Raw genomic sequence first — 18,943 nt, forward strand, 5'->3', positions numbered from 1 at the left:
AGTACGGGAAGCCAGGATCCGTTTACCTTAAGGCTTTCCTCTTTCTTGTTGAAGCTGTTCACGTGTTTTTTATTTCTACAGCTTCTCTGAACAAGCGGGTGTGATAGTGTTTCTCTACAGCAAGAACTTCCGTGTCGGCGAATTTTATTACGTGGTCGGTCTCACTCAAAGCGTGCTCTGCCACGGCCGATTTCTCCACCTGCTCCTGCCTGCAATGTCGCTTATGTTCTTTGATCCTGGTGTTGATTGATCGTCCAGTCATTCCGACATAAACTTTTCCGCATGTGCATGGTATACGGTATATTCCCAAAATTGCAAGTGGGTCCCTTTTCTCCTTTGCCGAATGTTGGGCTCTGTTACACTTCTAATATAATTTGTGGAGTACCCATTGCTTCTCAGAACACTTTCCAGGTGTTGCATTTCGCGTTTGAGGTGCTGCTGCTCACATATTCGTCCTGCTCTCGTTACGAGTGTATTAATCATGCCTCTTCCCTGGCTCAGATGGTGGTATGATAGTTTGTGCAGGTATCGGTCCTTATGTGTCGGTTTTTGATTTGGGACACAGCGTGTATCGAAATAATTCACGAGGTCACACTGAAACACTTGACAGTATACGTACAAGTGTCTTGAAACATCTGACAGTGTGATACGTTTTCCTCCGTCACCACTCTAATTGTTTCGTTACTGCGTGTTTTCTATAAGGGGAGTGTCTCGCACCAGTAAAAGACCAGGCTGCGCTGACGTTTCAGACCGGAAATTTATATCACGTCACCATACTCTACCAGCTTCAGAGGTCACGTGGCTGTGCATGTTCTACCATTCCGAAAGTCGCTGCTAAGACGTGTACTACGCTTGCCTACTCCTATGTCGCTTGCTTATTCTCATTTCACTTCCTTTCTTTGTCATTTTTTGTTTGTTGTTTTACATTTACTACTGGAATGTACTTATTTTTTTACGCAGTTTACGCTATTTAAGAGGTGAATACAATAAGCTGGTTCAAAATTATTTAGGTTGCCGTAGTTATTTGGAGATGGAGAGGCTTGCGCAGAATATTGTGGATTGAGTGATTGATTGATTGATTTGGGGGAGGGGACCAAACAGCAAGGTCATCGGTCCTATAGGATTGGGGAACGCTGGGGAAGGAAATTGGCAGTGCCTTTTCAAAGGAACCATCTAGCCATTTGCCTGAAGGTCTGAACCGTTGTCCTCCCGAATCCGAGTCCAGTGTGCCAACCGCTGCGCCACATCGCTCGGTAATGTTGTGGAGAGCCGCGTGACACCAGTCTTCGGTCTGAACGTAACAATAACGACGACGTGGTTATGGTGACGCCTATCACTGTTTAAAAAAAAGGTCTGCTGTTCCTTGCCCATTACTTTAATCTTAGAAAACGTATCTCCATAATGTAAATACACAGTAACGGTAGAATATCTGAACTCTTAAACAGGGTTTATAGGAGTTTCTAGATTTACATCCTCCCCATGAACCATGGACCTTGCCGTTGGTGGGGAGGCTTGCGCGCCTCAGCAATACAGATAGCTGTACCGTAGGTGCAACCACAACGGAGGGGTATCTGTTAAGAGGCCAGACAAATGTGTGGTTCCTGAAGAGGGGCAGCAGCCTTTTCAGTAGTTGCAGGGGCAACAGTCTGGATGATTGACTGATCTGGCCTTGTAACACTAACCAAAACAGCCTTGCTGTACTGGTACTGCGAACGGCTGAAAGCAAGGGGAAACTACGGCCGTAATTTTTCCCGAGGGCATGCAGCTTTACTGTACGTTAAATGATGATGGCGTCCTCTTGGGTAAAATAGTCCCCCATTCGGATCTCCGGGCGGGGACTACTCAAGAGGATGTCGTTATCAGCAGAAGGAAAACTGGCGTTCTACGGATCGGAGCGTGGAATGTCAGATCCCTTAATCGGGCAGGTAGATTAGAAAATTTAAAAAGGGAAATCGATAGGTTGAAGTCAGATATAGTGGGAATTCGTGAAGTTCGTTGGCAGGAGGAACAAGACTTCTGGTCAGGTGAATACAGGGTTATAAGTACAAAATCAAATAGGGGTAATGCAGGAGTAGGTTTAATAATGAATAAAAAAATAGGAGTGCGGGTAAGTTACTGCAAACATTGTCTACAGACCATAAGAAAGCTACTAACGTCAGGAGAAAAAACAGCGCAGTGATCTGGTTAATGGAGGAATACACAAGCTATTTTTTAACCGTATTCGAAGTGATGAGCTCCTGCTACAACTTTCAAAACATTCTCGCAATATGCAACACATTCTCACGGCACACGCTAACAGCAAGATCGTATAACGTTATAGGTTACGAAAAAGGTGCAAAAATTATGCTTTTGTGTGTTTAAAAGTACCTGCAAGGCATCCAATGAACGTGAGTACATGACAGACTACGTAACAACTTAGTACACACCAAAACTATATCCAAAACACTACAGAAATCCCAATATTATAAGGCTGACATACAGAAATTCACTTTTTCATGTTTGTTTTCTAGGAGCCATTCTTACAGTTGCAGATGACATGTTGTATGCCGTAGAAACAGCAACAAAAATGCAGAAAATGTGCCGGAAACAGTAACAATGAACGTAAAAACCACGTTGTGACGTAAAGTAAATAAGGTATTATAATACGATTTACAGACGATAATAATTTGGAACCAAACAGAACACATGTAATAATGTTTTTCAGTGTTTATAAGTACGCTATTTTTGCATGTTTTAGAATTAAAGATCCCACTGATGATGGCAATACTGTCGTTGAAAGTACACTTTTGGCCATTTCAATTGCTACACCAAGAAGAAATGCAGATGATAAACGGGTATTCATTGGACAAATGTATTATACTAGAACTGACATGAATTACATTATCACGCAATTTAGGTGCATAGATCCTGAGAAATCAGTACCCGGAACAACCACCTCTGGCCGTAATAACGGCCTTGAACGCCTGGGCATTGAGTCAGAGCTTGGATGGCGTGTACGGGTACAGCTGCCCATGCAGCTTCAACACGATACCACATTTCATCAAGAGTAGTGACTGGCGTTTTGTGACGAGCCAGATGCTCGGCCACCATTGACCAGACGCTTTCAGTTGGTGAGAGATTTGGAGAATGTGCTGGCCAGCGCACCAGTCGAACAGTATGGCGATGACGAATACACGCTTCCAATGTGCTTTCACCGCGATGTCGCCAAATACGAATGCGACCATTATGATGCTGTAAACAGAACCTGGATTCATCCGAAAAAAAAAATGCCGTTTTGCCATTCGCGCACGCAGGTTCGTCGTTGAGTACACCATTGCAGGCGCTCCTGTCTGTGATGCAACGTCAAGGGTAACCGTAGCCATGGTCTCCGAGCTGATAGTCCATGCTGCTGCAAACGTCGTCCAACTGTTCGTGCAGATGGTTGTTCTCTTGCAAACGTCCCCATGTGTTGACTCAGGGATCGAGACGTGGCTGCACGATCCGTTACAGCCATGCGAATAAGATGCCTGTCATCTCGAGTGATAGTGATACGAGGCCGTTGGGATCCAGCACGGCGTTCCGTATTACCCTCCTGAACCCACCGATTCCATATTCTGCTAACAGTCATTGGATCCCGACCAACGCGAGCAGCAATGTCGCGATACGAGAAACCGCAATCGCGATAGGCTACAATCCGACCTTTATGAAAGTCGGAAACGTGATGGTACTCATTTCTTCTCCTTACACGAGGCATCACAACAACGTTTCACCAGGCAACGCCGGTCAACTGCTGTTTGTGCATGAGAAATCGGATGGAAACTTTTTTCGTGTCAGCACGTTGCAGGTGTCGCCACCGTCGCCAACCTTGTGTGAATGCTCTGAAAAGCTAATCATTTGCATCTCACAACATCTTCTTCCTGTCAGCTTCGTTGTTTAGCAATTTTAATGGTCAGTAGTGTAGTTTGGGAATAAACAAATATAAAACATAAGTTCAAAATGGTTCAAATGGTTCTGAGCACTATGGGACTTAACATCTTAGGTCATCAGTCTCCTAGACTTAGAACTACTTAAACCTAACTAACCTAAGGACACCACACACATCCATGCCCGAGGCAGGATTCGAACCTGCGACCTTAGCAGCAGTGTGATTCCGGACTGAAGCGCCTAGAACTGCTCGGCCACAACGGCCGGCAAAACATAAGTATTTTGCATCAAGACGGATCCACAGTCACATACTGTTATTTCGGTTATCCCCCCCTCCCCCCCCCCCACCCCCCCACCACAGTGTGTATCAGATATAATCGTAGACATACTCGTACATGCGGATGTGGACATATAAAATAATGAGTGCAGTCACCCGCTACTAGTTACAAGAATTCTGCACCGAGTATTTCCACGAAATGCTAAGATCTGCATTACTGCCTAATAAAATACTGCTCAGTTAGGAGTTATCATTGTTACCTTTTCCAGAAATTGTAGATTAGGAGTGCAGCTTGCAGATACAGTGCGGAGACTCAGCTATTAGGGAACATCCAGGAAACAGCGACTACTGTTTCCTGGAACGACAGAGTTGCGCCTTTTTAAGCTGCGATCTGGAGTGAGGGGCGTGTCGCGACCCCCCACTCCACGATGCAGGCAGCAAGTAGAGTACCGGCTGATAGCGACCAGGTCAGCGGCCGCCCCAAGGTCGCAAGCTCTCGGCTTGCTGACCCACTGGCGGCGTCGTATCTGCACCTGTCTCCTCCAAACCACTTTAAAGTCCCGGTCATTCACCTCACTAATCGGTAACTGCAGCAGCTGGGCAAGAATGCAAGGTACGTGATGCAAGCAGCGTTAATGGTTGCTCCGCTATCAGACACTTCAGCTGTGTTCAACGTTTCCTAATTCTGCCGAGTTATCTGAGAGATGTTAGTATTTCAGTGTGTCGAGGTTGATGTACTTGTTGCAGGGAGTATCCAAAGTGCATTTTTAATGTAATAAGGAAGCAGTAATTCTAGAAACGCATCAAGGTCGCTGCACAAACATCAGTGAAGAGACAGTGACGGGACCGGCCTGTGATTACACCGGCCATGGTGCCACAGTGACACCTATTCACATTGTTCAGTGTTTCTTCCGGCATGTATCAGTGCACTAGAGCGGCCATGGTCGCTTTGTTCGCTGACGACGATCTCAAGCCGTTCGCTTTTGCATGAAGAAAAGGAAAAGCAAGTGAAAAAACGGAAGTTGATCCATCAGTTGTGGAAAAATAAAGCAACAGAAAGAGAATATGCCACTCCGCTCAGTGAACTGATGGACGACCGAGAAAAGTTTTATAAGTATTTTAGAATGTCAGAAAATTAATGCAAATTACTACTGAACAATTCAGAAGTTCATCTGAAAAAAAAAAAGAAACATACTGGAAAAACCATCACATCAGGAGAATGGCTCACGGTCTACTTCAGGCTAGCAAATGTGTAACATAATTAACATACACTTTTACAAAATGGTTCAAATGGCTTTGAGCACTATGGGACTTAACTTCTGAGGTCATCAGTCCCCTAGAACTTAGAACTACTTAAATCTAACTAACCTAACGACATCACACACATCCATGCCAAAGGCAGCATTCGAACCTGCGACCGTAGAGTCGCGCGGTTCCAGACTGTAGCGCCTAGAACCGCTCGGCCACTCCAGCCGGCATACACTTTTACAGGTAGTTACTAATTGAATATATGAAATGAACATTCATCATTATTGGCTTTTGTTATACAGTCTTGAGTGTTTTCTTCTGTTTATCGCGATACTGATTCATTATCGCTAAGACCACTTGCGAAATCTTTATCTTCTCCCTGCTGTTTACCTTTTTTCCAGATATTTAGCCACTGGAGATGCGCTGAATACGATTTCATTTAGTTATCGCAGGGGGCACAGTATGGTTCACAAGATCGTACGAGAAACCTGCAAGATAACTACAGACAATGTATTGGACGAAACGATGCCAGCTTGGCAAGAACAAGTGTGGAAGAACGTCTCTAAGGATATTTACGCAGTGTGGAATTTTCGCAACTATATAGGGAATTTGGATGGCAAACACATTACTATTCAGGCTCCTTCGAGCAGTGGGTCAGAATGATTTAATTACAAACAGACGTTATCAACTTTATTGGCTCTTGTAGATACTCAAACGCCATTGATGTGGGGGAATATGGAAAGGAACACTCTCAAACAATAATATTTTACCTACCTGGTTCTATTCATTGTTGTAAAATCAGAAAAATACACGTCTGTACTGATAAATAGTTTTTATTTCTGCTCCTTTTTCATTCCAGTGTGAGTTCTTCAGCTCTATGTCCATCTATCTGGGATTGGAGAGATCATACGATACGGGATAGTTGTGAACTAACTCAATAAATTTTCGCCATTCATGTTTGTGATGACAGACTACTAGACGACAACACAATACTCTGATCGTGCCGCAGCCGTGAAGTGAGTTCCCTATAAATTCATAGAACAATGTCTCCAAACAAATGGCGGTGTAGCGGGTCGGGCACTGTCGCGTCAGCTATGTTCAAATGGCTCTGAGTAGTATGGGATTTAACATCTTAGGTCATCAGTCCCCTAGAACTTAGAACTACTTAAACCTAACTAACCTAAGGACATCACACACATCCATGCCCGAGGCAGGATTCGAACCTGCGACCGTAGCAGTCCCGCGGTTCCGGACTATAGCGCCTAGAACCGCACGGCCACTGCGGCCGGCTGTCAGCTAAGTGTGTGAAGCGGCGTTAATGGATAATAATTTTTAGTGAGGATTTTATAACAAAAACTTCTTCCACCTTTCGTAAAACAGACACACACACACACACACACACACACACTGAGAGAGAGAGAGAGAGAGAGAGAGAGTGAGAGGGGGGGGGGGGGGGGCGAGAGGGAGAGACAGAGAGAGTTGTCAGTATCCCAACTGAGTTAAGAAATATCGTGCTCTGTGATCAGATCCATGGGACCATGGGATTCTGACTAGTTGTCGTTTTCCCGAAATTTATTTACGTGCTTACTATGCGATGTGTAAGTGGGAAGAATTGACATATTTTTGACTCTTACTAGAATACGTGCCCACGAAATTGTCGGAGTAAGCCTCTGAACGTCTGGATCGAAGCATATCCTATTGGAGTCACCGGAGTATTTCGGTGACGCTCACGCGTCACATAAGCAAACAAGTGACAAAACGCGTCACTTTCTCTCCTCCCCTCCCCCTCCTCCCCGTCACGCCCCCGCCAGCCCCTCATCTGTGTCACTCTCTCTCTCTTGTGTCGACGGAATTTCGCAACCGTCCCACGCTGGTGAATGGCACTTAGGAACTGCTTGAAAAGAGGTGTTGAAGGATACTTTGTTGGTGGGTTATTTATATTTCCTTGGGCTTTCTCCGATATATTTCAGTCTAAGGTGGAAGCAGTGAGTGCATTATGTCGGAGCTAAGTGAAGTTGAACGTGAGAACATTGTTGGTGCTCCTGTGGTGGTTGATTCCGTAACCGAGGATATCGACGTGTTTGGTGTTTCATGAGGCACAGTATCGAAGATTTGTACTGCATACAGGCAAAGAGGAAAAATGTCATCCTCTTCGCCAGCCGGTGTGGCCGTGCGGTTCTAGGCGCTTCAGTCTGAAACCGCGTAACCGCTACAGTCGCATGTTCGAATCCTGCCTCGGGCATGGATGTGTGTGATGTCCTTAGGTTAGCTAGGTGAAAGTAGTTCTAAGTTCTAGGGGACTGATGATCACAGATGTTAAGTCCCATAGTGCTCAGAGCCATTTGAACCATTTTTCGTCATCCTCTTCGTAACAACGGGGAGTTAAAAAATGGTTCAAATGGCTCTGAGCACTATGGGACTTAACATCTATCGTCATCAGTCCCCTAGAACTTAGAACTACTTAAACCTAACTAACCTAAGGACATCACACAACACCCAGTCATCACGAGGCAGAGAAAATACCTAACCCCGCCGGGAATCGAACCCGGGAACCCGGGCATGGGAAGCGGGAACGCTAACAACGGGGAGAAAAATGTGTCGTGGATGGTGGTGACAGACTGCTATTGAAGAGGATTGTGATGAAAAATAAGAGGACGACACCTGCAAAAACCACGGCATAACTGAATGTCGCACTCGCGAACTCTATCAGCAGTAAAACGACATCAATCAGCGATTGCAAATGCGCGTAACAGGAAACCGATGTGTCGAAGCCATAATACTCGGATTATGGAGTAATGGAAAAATGACGTTTGGTGGGATGAGACTTGTTTCACACTGTTTCCAACTTCTGGCCGAGTTTACGTCCCAAGTGAAGCATGGCGAAGGTTCGGAGATGATTCGGGAGGCCATATCGTGGTATTCCATGGACACGATCCTTATTCCGCGAGATCCCATTGCTGCCTAAGATTATTAGACCATTTTGGCAGATCAGATCCCTCCAATGGTACCATGTTAGATTCCCAGTGGGGATGCTGTGTTCCTAGCTGACAGGGCCTCTGTCCACACAGCTCACGTTGTTGAGGAGCAATTTTCTGAGCATCACAATGAATTGTGGCTTTCCAGTCACCAGCTCTCAGTATTATTCAGCCTTTGTGGTCTACTTTGGAGAGAAGATGCGTGATCGCTATCCACTTTCACCATCGTTATCTGAACTGGTCACTATTTTGCAGGATGAATGATGTAGGATTCTTCATTCGTGTGGCCATATTGTCCGTAGTTGCTTTGAAATTCCTGAGGGTATTTTCGTTCTGTCGTTGCAACTACAAGAAATAGCGTGCTTTTCTCAGCAGTAAGGTTTCGCTTTACTGAGGTAAAGGATCATCAGTGGTCTGTAATTAATGATATTTACAGTCTGATTTGTTTTGAAGATCGACAAACAGTTCTTTAAAAATATGTTTGTTTTTACTTACAGTGATTTCCGCTTGTTTTCTCTCCTACATAGGGAAATACCGTCTGATAGCACATCTTTGGTGTTTTTCTTCGTTAGACACTGATACATGTAGTCTAATTTTCAGTTGATATGCAGAAGTAGGCATTTCTTACGTTTTACACAGCATCCTTTCTCGCACATCACTACTTTTACACAGTATATAGATTCGCAGCAACATAGTTAAATAAACTTACACACATACAATTAACAAATAAAGAAAAAAAGAGTATACGTCAAAGACAAACCAGTGGCAGTGTTACGTTGGCAAAACTACGAAACACAAATCTCAGTACATACTTAGAAGCATAAAAATAAACAGAAAACAGTGCTACACGAGAAAGTGTGCTGTGTAAAACGTAAGAAACGCCTAGTTCTGCACAGCAACCAAAAATTAGACTACAAGTATCAGTGTCTAACACAGAAAACACGACAAAGAAGCAGTGGGCATTTTTCGATGTAGGTGAGAAACCAAGCGAAAATCACTGTAAGTTAAAAGCAACATATTAATAACGAACTGTTTTTCGATCTTAAAACAAATCAAATTGTAAATATATTTAATTACAGACGGCTGATGATGCTCTACCTCAATAAAGACAAGTCGTGTCTGGTGAAAAAAAAATGCTATTTTAAGTAGTTGCAATGACAGAACGAAAATACCCTCAGGGTATAGGATCCACTTGGGAAGCGTGCAGGACCGGTATTTATCCATTGCCAGGTAAATGGAAGCTGTTTTGAACTTCAACCGTTTTCCTACACCGTATTAGACATGGTAATTAGTTGTGTTTTTGGTGTCTCCATGTTTTTGACCACTACCGGTTGGTATAACGAGAGTGCACAGTGTCTTTCGGAGACGCCGTGTCGAGTCTGCGCTAACGAGAAGTTTAATAACACTCACCAGGTGACAGAATTTTCTGATGCTGAGAAAGAAACTTTCTCAGCATTAGTAGAAACTTTCAAAAGCCATGATCGTATAAATATTTCTTTATTCACACAACCGGTTTCGACATTTTGCTGTCATCTTCAGGTATTTAAAAACTGTTGCTATGAAACGTGTTCATTTCGAGTTGGAAACTCACGGCCAGATTCATGTTAGTGGATGAAATGAAACACGTTATACAAAGGTTATTCATAAATAAAACATTTAAAATCAAAAAGCATCTTGTACACATGGTCATGTCCATACATACTGAGGAGCCAACGAAACTGGTGCACCTTGCTAATATCGTGTCCTTGCTAATATCGTGTCGTGCCCACGCGAGCAAGCAGAAGTGCCGCAGCATGACATGGCATGGACTCGATTAATGTCTGAAGTAGTGCTGGAGGGAAATGACATGATGAATCCCGCAGAGCTGTTCATAAATCCGTAAGAGTGCGAGAGGGTGGAGATCTCTTCTGAACAGGACATTGCAAGGCGTCCCAGATACGCTCAGTAATGTTCATGTCTGGGTAGTTTGTTGGCCAGCGGAAGTGTTTAAATTCAGAAGCGTGTTCCTGGAGCCACTCTGTAGGCATTCTGGATGTGTGGGGTGTCGCATTGTCCTATTGGAATTTCCCAAGTCCGTCGGAATGCACAATGGAATGAATGGATGTAGATGATCAGACAGGGTGCTTACGTACATGTCATCTGCCAGAGTCGTATCTCGACGTATTAGGGGTCACTTGTCATTCCAACTGCACGCGCTCCACACCGTTACAGAGCCTACATCAGGTTGAACAGTCGCCTGCTGACGTGCATGGTCCATTGATTCATGAGGTTGTCTCCATACCCGAACACGTCCATTCGCTTGATACAACTTTAAACGAGACTCGTCCGACCAGGCAACATGTTTCTAGTTATGATTTGTCCAAGTCGGTGTTGACGGGCCCAAGGAAGGCGTAAATATTTGTGTCTTGCGATCATCAAGGGTACACGAGTGTGCTTGCGGCTTCGAAAGCACATATCTATGATGTTTCGTTGAATGGTTCGCACACTGACACTTGTTGATGGCCCAGCACTGAAATCTGCAGCAATTTGCGGAAGGGTTACACTTCTGTCGCGATGAACGATTCTCTTCAGTCGTCGTTGGCCCCGTTGCTGCATGATCTTCTTCCGGAGATGTCGGAGATTTGATGTTTTACCGGATTCCTGATATTCAGAGTACACTCGTGAAATGGTCCTACAGGCGAATCCCCACGTCATAGCTACCTCGGAAATGCTGCGTCCCATTGCTCGAGCGCCGACTATAGCGCCACGTTCAAACTCACTTAAATCTATCTGTTTAAAAAATCTGATAAAAATGCTCTCAACGCCTTTTTAAGAGACAGTCTGCACTCCTTCCCATCTGATCACGTAAGCGTTCAACAGTTGTGGAATGATTTGAAAGAGATAGTATCGACAGCAATTGAGAGATATATACCACATAAATTACTAAGGGATGGTACTGATCCCCTATGGCACACAAAACGGGTCAGATCGCTGTTGCGGAAGCAGCGAAAAAAGCATGCCAATTTTAAAAGAACGCAAAATCCCCAAGACCGGCAAAGTTTTGCAGAAGTTTGAAGTAGAGCGCGTACTCATGAAGTAATGAATGCTATCGACAGGATCGACAGGGGGTGTCAAATTGATTCCATATTTCTAGATTTCCGGAAGGCTTTCGACACCGTTCCTCACAAGCGTCTTCTAACCAAACTGCGTGCCTATGGAATATCGCCTCATTTGTGCTACTGGATTCGTGATTTCCTGTCATAAAGGTCACAGTTCGTAGTAACAGACGGAAAGTCATCGAGTAAAACAGAAATAATATCCGGTGTTCCGCAAGGAAGTGTTATAGGCCTTCTATTGTTCCTGATCTATATTAACGACGTAGGATACGATCTCAGTAGTCGTCTTAGACTGTTTGCGGATGTTGCTGTCATGTTCAAAAATGGCTCTGAGCACTATGGGACTCAACATCTTAGGTCATAAGTCCCCTAGAACTTAGAACTACTTAAACCTAACTAACCTAAGGACATCACACACACCCATGCCCGAGGCAGGATTCGAACCTGCGACCGTAGCAGTCCCGCGGTTCCGGACTGCAGCGCCAGAACCGCTAGACCACCGCGGCCGGCTGCTGTCATGTACCGTCTTGTAAAGTCATCAGATGACCAAAACTAATGATTTAGATAAGATATATCTATGGTGCGAAAAGTGGCAATTGACCCTGAATAAGGAAAAGTGTGAAGTTATTCACATGAGTACTAAAAGAAATCCGCCAAATTTCGATTACGTGATAAGTCACACAAATCTGAAGCCTATAAATTCAATTAAATACTTAGGGATTGCAATTACAAATAATCTAAATTGGAAACATCACATAGATAATGTTGTGGGTAGAGCCAACCAAAGACTGCGATTCACTGGCAGAACACTTCAAATGTACAACAGGTGTACTGAAGAGATTGCTCACACCACACTTGTCCGCCCGATTCTGAAGTATTCCTCTGCGATGTGGGATCCGCATCAGATGGGACTGACGGATGATATCGAAAGAGTACAAAGAAGGGCAGCTAGGTTTGCATTATCGCGAAGTAGGGGAGATAGTGCCACAGACATGATACGCGAATTGGAGTGGCAATCATTGAAGACAAAGGCGTTTTTCGTTGCGACAGGATCTTCTCATGAAATTTCAATCACCAGTTTTCTCCTCCGTTTGCGAAAACATTCTGTTGGCACCCACCCAAATAGGGAGAAATGATCATCACGATAAAATAAGAGAAATCAAGGCTCCCACTAAAAAATTTAAGTGCTCGTTTTACCCGCGCGCCGTTCGATAGTGGAAGGGTAAAGAGACAGCTTGAACGAGGTTCATTGAACCCGCTGCCAGGCACTTTATTGTGAATAGCAGAGTAATCACGTAAATGTAGATGTGGACTTAGAAATGTTGATAACCTGATATTGTAGCAGCAGTAACTGATCTAACAACTGCGCTAGACACTTGCTGTCTCATATAGGCTTTGGCGACTGCAGCGCCGTATTCTGCCTGTTTACATATCTCTGCATTTGAATACGCATATCTTTACCAGTTTCTTGGGTGCTTCAGTGTATGTAGCGCTCACAGATGATTGTTACGTCGCAAAAATCATAGCACACAATAAAATGCATAGTAGCTCTAATCATTAACGATCCACCTTAGACGGCGTATACGATACAACTCATGTACCTTACAATGATTAGAGCATATCCAGTTAATATAAACAGATGTGCTACTATACATTTTATTGTGTGCTGCGATTTTTACGACGCAACAATCATCAATGAGCGCTACATATATGGACATGGTTACGGGGACAAGGCGCTTTTTGATTTTAAATGTTTAATTTAAAGGTAACATTTGCATAATGTGCTACATTTTACGATTGGCTTGAGGTTCCAATTCAAAATGAACACATTTATATTAAAATTTTTTAAAGACCTGAAAATACAGCGAAGTCTGTCGAAACCGGTTGTAAATAAAGAATTATTTATCCTATCTTGGCCTTAGAAAGTTTTTACTACATAGTCACCGGTCTTCAAGCTGTTCATTTTTACTCTATCCACGAAGTGACAGATAGGTGATCTGTAAAAGAACACGGTACTGGTACTAGTATTTCTCTGTCGCTGCGTTTGCGTGTATCGCAACCAGCAGAAGAGGAAACCACAATTTTGAAAATCTTTTTGATTGTTGTGTTTACAGGTTAAGGATTAAAGTGGTTTTTCTGGATGGATCAAACATCAGTTTTCCGATCGTCAGGTATTTTGCGCAACGGCGTCTGGAAATTGGGTCGCTCCGATTCCTGAGTTAGTAAGGACAATTTCGGTTCCTCTTCAATTAGATATTATTGGTAGACAGCTTTATGTTTGCTGTAATAATTCAACTTGTTCTTCACTGCACGAAGAGTCACTGCGTCCCAACTAGCCGAACATTTTTAGAAGCAAGACGAAACCTGATAATCCAAGCACATTTCAAAAACAGATTGCGTTTGGGTGGGAGCGAAAGCAACCGTTTCTGGAAGAGGAAGTCCGGCAGCTACATCTGGATCAGAATAACAAAGTGATTGACTGTTATAACGGATAGGGTCGTCGTTGTCAGTTAGCTGTTAAGGCCCCCGTAAACGATCAAACATTTTCTCAAACTTAACTGTGCTTGCCAAATAGTTGACCATGTACAGTGCTGTTTGACGTATTTGTCCAGCATAGATTGTGCTTGAGGAGTTTGTGAGAAATTTTAATTGACAGAGTTTGATAAGATGGTGGACATCGTTTGTGTCAATGATACGCTGCATATGTTGTCCGGCTGTTTATCTTAGTGGTAACGGGTTCGCCTACGATACAGTGGCGCGGGTTAGATTCCTGGCGGCGTCTGAGATTTCCTCGCCAGTGGACTGGGTGTTGTGTTGTCAGCATCATTATCACCGACACGCAAATCGCTCAACTTGACGTCACGCGAAATAAGACTTGCAACCGGCGACCGATCTCGCCGTAAGGGCACTCCGGGCCAGCAGTTCCATACGATCATTTCATTTTGCCGCGTATGTTTAGTGAAAATTGTTTTATTGTAAGCTATTTCAGTGTATCGTGAGTTTTCGCAACTATGGAAACCACGATCAAGGATAAAAACGAAATAGTATGTCAGTTACCAAAATGGTAGAGGCATATATTACGTAGGAAGAGGTTATGAACAAAAGCTATATTTTATGCATAACATACAAGCGGGCGTTCAATGTAATAAAGGAAATCTCAGGTTCTTAGACGGACGATGTGGGCTATAAGTTTCCACGCTGTGATATTTTAATGAATGTCTGTCATTACAGGATCAAGAAGAAGAGACTAAATTTTCGCTTACATTACTTGTGTTTTCTTTTTCAACGTGAGGGTGAAGTTACTACAAGTTTCAATGTCCATCCGCACATAATTGATATAATCGTCAGGTTCTCTCATTTTAAACTATTCCCTGGACCAGTGTCTTGTTTTCTTCTTCTTCTTCAAACATAGTTCCAAAGTCAATGTCAGGACTGCTTTGGCTTTGTCTGCTTTTGTGAGTATTCTCATTACTGTCAAAATACTCACGAACACGGACAGCGTCTGCTTCTAAAGCGAAGTTACAGTGACAAACATTGCTTGTACGTGTACGGACTTGCTTGGCAAATCCGTGACTAGATAAGAGTGAGTTTGTCAAATACATTTATCGTTTATTTGACTTTTACACGCAAACCCAATACGGCTGCGGCAGCAACAGCTATTCAGTTTACTAATGAGCTCTTTCGAATGTTTTTCGTTACTCTTCAGTACTGAGTTCGGCTTGCTGGGACGTAATAACCTCATCATTTTGCTGCTCATTTTCGTTATTAGCTACGGATATTCTTTTGTGAATTATGAAAAATAATTAGCATAAAGAAAGCATATGATGAAAAGCAATGGCAACATTAACGTTAGAAACCATAATTGTCGTGCGCAGAGCTATTTGGCAACTGCTAACGAAACGGAAGGCACGGACAAGCTGGTTCATTTTGGGTTGATGCTATGGCAGTTCTTTTATAAACAACTAGCTCGTCAAACACCTTGTTATCCTGACTCGCGTACAGGACCGCGTTTCCAGAATCGATACTGGGAGGTTTACTTGACAAACCAGAAGTGATACTAGGAAATCAGTGTACTACATCACTTTTTGGGATCCCCTTATGAAAATACAGTCATGAAAAAATTTGTTGTTCATATAGAATCCTTTATTTATTAGAACTTAAGATCGTAATCAGAGAAGTTCTTTGGTAAAATAATAGTACTGGGTTTCCTTCCTAATATAAAAATATAGAAAGCTTAACTAAAGCCATTTGCAAAACGTATTTAAAAATTGTGAACTACCTGGCTTAATACAGTGGGGAAAAAGTATTCACACACAACTAGAAATGTAAACGTAGAAATGACCAACGAACTGGTTACAGCAAGAAACGCCTCAGAGGCAAGCTGCACCTCGTGCATGTTGGTTCTGATGCGCGGTGAATGCCGTGCAAGAGTAAAATGTGCCGCAAAGCGTAGGAAACAACTGTAGAGGAAAGGTCAACACGAAAGGCCAAATGAAAGGCCAATATGAAAAGGAAAAATTATTTTCAGATACAGTTAATATTATTGGAAGATGTCGGGCAACTGTGCAGTACATAATAACTCGATTTAGAGAAATAAATTCTCTTATTAACAGCGAGAGAAGAGCTCAATCACAGAAGGTAGTGCAAAGAGGATGCAATATGTTAAGGAGGATGGTAGAAAAAAGACAGCTTCTGTATTGTCTGCACATGTTAATTATCAGTTTGGGAAGGAAATCTCACCAACGATTTAAGTAGTGGAGGTTACGGAGCTAAGATACCTAGAAGGAAACCATACGGCAACAAGAAGGAGAAACAGAATTTGCTCGAGGACATGTAAGTAAGAATGCAAGTTTCTGAGAGAAGATACTGTTCACAGATGAAAGTGAATTTAACATATTTGTACATGATGGGAGAATTTTGATGTGAGGACGTCCAAATGCTGAGCTGGTTCCCAAACATGTTGAACCCATAGTAAAGCACAGTTGTGGAGGAGTTATTGTATGGGAACGTATGTGGTGCTGGACAACTTGTTTTCATTGAAGGTAAGGTGAATAGATGTCAGTATTTAAATTTCCTAAAGAAAAATCTTCGAAAAAGTGGCGATAGCTTGGGCTTAGGTACAGATTACTACTTTCTGCGGAAGTTGCTTGTTTGTCATTGTTGTACCATATTGCCCATGTTCTGAAGTTTCCACCACAGAGCGCAGACCTAAATCCAATTTAACATCTTTGGTTTACGAGTGAAAAAATTGTGATAAAACAACCGACTGCTCTGTAACAAGGTCTACAACGAGAACGGCGAAAGATTATCTCAGAGACTGCTAAAAAACTGGTGCATTCCACGCCAGCGAGGTTAACAGAAGTGATACAAAGAAGATGAATGGTTACAAAGTATTAATACTGCCATTAAATTTATATACTTATAATTTTCTTTGAATAATACGTTTCTTGTAGTGGCCATTTTCGCAGCAGCTGTATATAAATTGCAGTTGTTTCAAAGAAAATGCCTTTTTTGCATGCTGCACATCGAAATTTTTATTTTTATTTATGCACCCAGACGCGTTTCACCTTTTTTACACGGCATCTTCAGTGGGTGTCAGGTAACGTCTAATTCACTGCATCTAAGCGAACTGCTTTTTCTCATCTGGCAACCAGATGGACATCTTAAAGTTCACTTTCAGTTCACTTTTTACGTTACACACCACTGTTCAGTGATGTGTAACGTAAACAGTGAACTGAAAGTGAACTGTAAGGTGTCCACCAGTTACCCAGATGAAAAAAGGCAGTTCGCTTATGTGCTGTGAATTAGACGTTACCTGACACCACTGAAGATGCTTTGTAAAAAAAGGCGAAACGCGTCTGGGTGCATAAATAAAAATAAAAATTTCGATGTGCAGCATGAAGAAAAAGCTAGAATGTATGAATAGTTTTCTCCGCTCTATGTGAAGCCATCTGGTACAGAATTTTTATTTACTTTATGCAGAAGGATAATTATTTAATCCTTTTATACAGGGTAAACATTAATAAAACCGACAAAGCTCAGTGACAGATTTCTGCCTGGAAATGAAAGAGAAAACGTCTGGTATACATGTATCCGGAAATGCATCGTTGCCACTGTAGATGGCGCTGACGAATGAGAGTTCCTCGGCCACGTGCCGTATGCTCTTTGTGTGTTGCAGGCTGTGTGACTGACGCACGGTACAGTACGCAGCAGAATGGTCCTGTGTTCAAGTCGGACAGAAGCCGAGATGTTGTTTGTGTACGGCCAACAGATGAAATCAATCGAGAGGCAGCACTGTTATACCAAAACGAGTACTCTCACGGATACCAGCTACATCACACGACATTTCAAGCCTTTCCTTCTTGGTCATTTGGGTGATCGTGTGTACTCTGTGATCACGTGTCCTTTCAGATAGATTAACGTACAAGGAGGTGGCGGACTGTGAGTACATCAGATTTGAACACCAGAGTCTACAGGATACTGAGACAAAGCTCAGTACAAGCTCCAGGCAAGTTGCCCACCAACACAGTGTAAGCCAAAGTAGGTTTACATGTTATATATGAAGTCTTCACAGGTTGTCAACCGAGTAGCATCGTCGTATCGTAGTAACGTTTCGATGGAATGCTTCTCCATCATCTTCAGGCGGAGTCACTTCGCCTGAAGATGATGGAGACGCATTCCATCGTAACGTTGCTACGAGATGACGATGCTACTCGGCTGACAACCCGTGAAGACTTCATATATGAAATTCGCCGAGAAAGCCTGCACTCGCATATAGGTTTACATGTATTCTGCACGTCAACCGCGTGCATTGCATCCCATGAAGGACGCTTTGAATATCTGTTGTGATGTGGATGCGATGAAGCTCTGCATTGTGTTCGCGGACGAATTATCGTCCTTTCACGCACACCGTCAGTTTCCGGATACATGTACACACGGCATTTTCTCTTCCAATTCCAGTCTAGAGTCCGTCCCTGCAGTTTTTCAGTTTAATTAATGTTCACCCTGTAGGTTACAGATTAGGAAGCAAAACCCGGTTATCGTTAGTTTAGCAAACAACATCTCTGGTGGTGATATGTAGTTAGTTACTCTACATGAGCAACGGTGTATGAATCCTTTCCTCCATGACTGTAGTGTGTGAGCGCGAGCTGAGCGCCAGCGGAACTCACCCGTGTGGAGCCGCCAGCGCGCCGCTTCCTCCGCTCTGGCCGCACCTGCGCAGCGAGTGAGGAGAAACGGCTATAAGTTGCCACGCCGCATCCCCCCCCCCCCCCCCCCCCCCCACCAAGCGGTACCTGCCCAGCTGATAGCAACGCCCGCGCCAAGGCCGGCACCACTGCCTCGCTGACCCACTGGCGGTCTCCCCTCCCCCTCCCCCTCATCCCTCCCCCGACCCACCCCCTCGCTCGCCCGCCGGAGCTGAGCGGGGATATCCCGGCCGTTCA

The 18,943-nt window shown here is 43.6% G+C and overlaps 1 protein-coding gene across 1 annotated transcript in view; it reads right to left on the reverse strand.

The window, feature by feature from the left end:
- LOC126456119 (uncharacterized) overlaps positions 1–18,731 on the reverse strand; it is a 58,945-nt gene extending 40,214 nt beyond the window's left edge. The window contains exon 1 of the mRNA XM_050091872.1: positions 18,668–18,731. The gene's annotated coding sequence lies outside the window, so the exon portion shown is untranslated. The remainder of the gene's footprint in view (positions 1–18,667) is intronic.
- Between the last annotated feature and the right edge of the window lie 212 nt (positions 18,732–18,943).

The sequence above is a fragment of the Schistocerca serialis genome, chromosome 2, assembly GCF_023864345.2.
Source record: "Schistocerca serialis cubense isolate TAMUIC-IGC-003099 chromosome 2, iqSchSeri2.2, whole genome shotgun sequence".
NCBI classification, from domain to species: domain Eukaryota; kingdom Metazoa; phylum Arthropoda; class Insecta; order Orthoptera; family Acrididae; genus Schistocerca; species Schistocerca serialis.